The 4,190-nt window shown below is 43.0% G+C and overlaps 1 long non-coding RNA gene across 2 annotated transcripts; it reads right to left on the bottom strand.

The window, feature by feature from the left end:
* Nucleotides 1-224: 224 nt before the first annotated feature.
* On the bottom strand, nt 225-3,506 carry LOC147250643 (uncharacterized). 2 transcript variants are annotated; one of them, XR_015119007.1, is made up of 5 exons: nt 3,357-3,506; nt 2,303-2,345; nt 2,020-2,163; nt 817-921; nt 225-636 (listed from the first exon to the last, which is right to left on the bottom strand). It is a non-coding gene; the product is annotated as an uncharacterized LOC147250643 (long non-coding RNA). The 2 variants fall into 2 exon arrangements; XR_015119008.1 differs by lacking the exon at nt 3,357-3,506 and adding an exon at nt 2,494-2,925.
* Nucleotides 3,507-4,190: the final 684 nt, after the last annotated feature.

Here is a 4,190-nt window from a genome sequence, read left to right as displayed (position 1 = left end):
AAGACAGTTATTTGGTACATTTTAATGGTTAAAATAAGTGATAATGAAGCGAGGTCAGCAGAGAAATAACGTTTTTTCACTGATATTTTCTCTAAACATTGAAATTACAAAACCATAAAAGTAAGCGTCAATGCCTGAACTTCAAAAGAGCGAGGCTGACAGCAGCCTTTCCATACGTCATCAACTACACCTTCAACCAAACATTAACAAGCACCAGATTATGAATCACCTTTTATTCAAGACAGAGAAAACTACAGTGAAAACAGATTAAAATCATCAAAACACTGTACAAGTGTCATCCATATCCAATTTTATATGTAAATAGAGGACAAAAATATACAAATAAAGGACACGAAACTTTCTTCACATTCTCATCGTCTCGAAGCACTACGGTTACCATAACTGAACACAATGTGGAAATTCACAATTCATACCTAAAAATGTTCAGTTCCAATTAAAGGGGAACTCATTTCAAATTCAGTTTCATGTTTTTCGCATTTTTCTTCTTCACTTATATGCAGTATTAATAAATACAAAAGAAACATACCACTTAAGTTCAGTGAGCTGTTGTCAGGGTTGGTCGTCCAACATCCCCCTCCTCAAGTTTCTTAGTCATCAGTTGAATCATTGTTGCATCTGGAGAGGAAAAAAACACAAAGATACACTTAACATTCATTTTAAAGTTCATAAAAATGTAGGATTTCATTTTTCTCAAATAAATCCAGTTCCTATACAGCCAATGTGACCATAATAGGGCCACCCAGGTGCACAAAATCTCTCCATTGTCTTGCTGACATGGCTGACATGACTACTCACTCTGAAGAGCTTCTGCTTGGGGACTTGTCACTCTTCAAAATGTCAGCAGGGGTCACCACCATGGGGCCTGCGGGCCCCCAAGGACAATATGAGATGCCCACAGGCCTGTTTAAAAAAAATTAAAATTAAAAATCACATTTGCATTTATATAGACTTGAAAATGACATTATCACAAAAAAAAAGAAGAATTGAAACATATTCAAAGTTTGGTGAATTTCGGTGAACTCTGACCTATGCTAGTTCAAAGGTCAAAGCAAATTTGTTATTTCAGAAAAGTGCATCAAACTGGTCTTTTGTCAGACTCAGGACCCAGGAAGTCGCTCTCAGGTCCAAAGGTTGGTGCCCCCTGATCAAACAATGGAAGGTCTTTGCCTCTTGACAGAGGTGAACGTTCAAGATTGTCCTCTAAAAGGTCCACATGAAGCAGTCACATCAGAACTGATCTGTCCTGGGTATCTGCAGGGCTTTCCAGCATATTTGACACTTGTCCATGAAGCCCGGGGCAGTAAAAGACAGAGCTGCACACTACATCTTCTGAGCATCGCCACTGCGTACGAGTGCACAATCGTCAAATTGCAGGTCCAGCAACACAGGCAGCAACTTAACTCAACGTGTCATTTAATAGTTGGCCAGAGGAGGCCACGCCCCTGCACAAGGAGCAGGGCACTGCTGCTGCTAACAACACTGGAAATGAGCGACAAAGACAAAACTGCTGAAAACAAAGACTTGCAGCATCAAATTGAGTGCTTTTAAAGCCATCTGGTAAAAATTCCTGTATTTTTTTCATATCGCCAGCGATAAATATTGCAGGGTTAATGAAAATTGCAAAGCAATTTATCTTTTTCTAATATACCATGTCTGCCATTGCCAGAATCACTCATACAGTTTGGTGGAGAAAGTGAAGCAGGCATGAGAAGAATGTTGAAGAATGAACCCGACTGGACGTACTCCTCATCAACTAATATCATAAACTGCACACCATCAATTTAGTTGACACGTTTTCGTTTCCTGCTGTTTTGCGCCCATCATTTCACAGATGCAGAGTATGAATTAACCACACCTCCAAACATCTGTTCGTGGTGGCAACTAGGACGCTATTTCTGTGGAGGGATTACTTGATCTGCCACCTCCCAAACCAACATACGTAGACTCATGCGTGTTCGTGTCATGTGACATGCATGTGTGAGACTAAAGGGACGTTACCTGGAAGACTGAAATATTTGCCAGAGTGAAGCTGTTGAAACTTGCAACCACAAAATGCATCCCAGCAGCTCTCAGGTCAGTGAGTCAGAAACACAACAGGAAGTGTCCATCAAAACCCTTCGCTCTACTTTACAGCTGCAGCGCCTGAGTGGTGACACAGCAGGTGAGAGGAGACTCCAGCAACCATGATAACAGCAGTTTGAGAGAAATGAACATCTCGCAAGCATATCTTTTATTGTATATGACATTTTGAGCAATGTAAGGTGTTGTTTATTTTACTTACCTTTCTCCTTGACAACAGTCACCCTGCTTTAATACACGTGCCTCTGTAATTACAAGTTATGTGTCAATACACACATGCGTTCTGTTTGCCTATTTGACACACACACACACACACACACACACACACACACACACACACACACACACGCACCCTGCACCCGGAGACAAACCCTTTATCTTTAAGCAGCTGACCTGGGCGGTTGGTCAATTAGAATTAATCAAACGGGCGAGAACTCAGGGCTGAACTCTGCGGAATCAGTCGGCAAACATCTGCGGCCCCACGACCGTTCACGAGTGACGGACCACGACACTTCACAGCGGACACGCGACAAACACGTAGGACAGTTTGCGGAACGGTCGGCCAAACAGCAGCTGACGGGATGTCGTAATCGAGATTAAGTTACGTTTTACGTATTGCTATGACAACCAGCAGGCCCGACGTAGGTCTACTCATTACGTAATCGGGGCAGGAGACGGACCGCGTGAAGGTGCCATTCCACTGCTTTTCACGACTCAAACATTCTTGTTTTAGCAGGTGAAACAGACGGATCAGATGACGGCGTCATCAGCGCTCATGTCGATGTCGAGTTTCCTCGTTTGAAGGGTGGAACGTCTCCGCTTCCGTTGCTCACCGGTGTCCCGGCACGCTTCAACGTGATGACGTTAGCTTGATGGACCAGGAGGGAAGAAACCCTCCAAGCAGCTCTTTTCCTGGCTGTCGGAACCGTGCTCGCTGGCAGTGGGCAGAAAACACGAAGGCCCATTCACAATGTCACCCACCAAAGCTAACAACAGCAAAAAGTCACAAATGCTGGTTACACAGGCAAGCACGAGTTCATAAGAACTTAACGAGCTCAACGTGACGTGACGTTGTTCTACATTATTAATATCTCGTCAAAGAATTTCTGCAAACTGGAACAGCCTCTGTTTTATTTGTAGGCAACCAGAATGTGGTGGCAGACATGACACACACCAACAGCAAACGTTACCTGCTTTAACCGCAACATTGCACATCGTTAATCTTCATCTGACCTGTGCAAAAACAGTTATTTTACCCGAAGTCGCGGATGTTGCTGCAGGACATGGTTTGTCCAACTGATGTCCAGGGCAGGAAAATGATATTCTAGGTATCTTTTTTTATCTCCTCTGTGGATTACAGGTGAACCGCATCCTGAGCTACAAGAGCCCATCAATCTGACGGCCGCCAGGCCAATCAGACTGACATGATTTCAAATTAGAGTGCGCACGGCTCTCATTGGCTGATTTACTGAATTGACACTCAGGGCAACCAACTATGCTCAGGGCGAAAAGGTGAGCCAGCCAATAGCAAGTGTTTCAGCACGGAGCCGTGTTCCATCAGGAAAATATGGCGTTTGAAAAAGGAGAGAAATTGAAAATATGGTGTTTGTGGGGTGTAATATTTGATTAATTGTAATAGTGTTCGCTCTGAAGTCCATGTGTATATAGTTGTTACCTTGGATTTGTTAATATTAATAAATATCCATGTATATTCAGATTCCACACAGCAAGTTTTTCTGAGTGTATGTGTGTAAATACCAGATATACCAAATAATACACACACACGCACACACACACACACACACTAACGTGAGGACTGGGAGCAGTGATCATGGGAAACAATTCTCCCTGGAAATGTCTCACAGCCGCCTCTGCATCAAAAAAGCAACAACGCAAATACCTGACAAGTTGATATATTTTGGATGGCATACAAAGCAAATGGTTGCATTGGCGTTGTGACATGCCAGCTGTTTTCATACCGTCAAAAAACTGAACTTGTAAACACTTTTATGTTGACAATTCAACTCTCCGTGGATACAGTGACATATCTGGCCATTTATGGGTGCAGGGTACTACAAAGGGTCAGTTTA

The sequence above is a fragment of the Aulostomus chinensis genome, chromosome 13 (genome assembly GCF_037954235.1).
Source record: "Aulostomus chinensis isolate RoL2024-O1b breed Wild chromosome 13, RoL_Achi_v1.0, whole genome shotgun sequence".
Taxonomy (NCBI): domain Eukaryota; kingdom Metazoa; phylum Chordata; class Actinopteri; order Syngnathiformes; family Aulostomidae; genus Aulostomus; species Aulostomus chinensis.
This window is presented reverse-complemented; position numbering and strand designations above follow the sequence as displayed.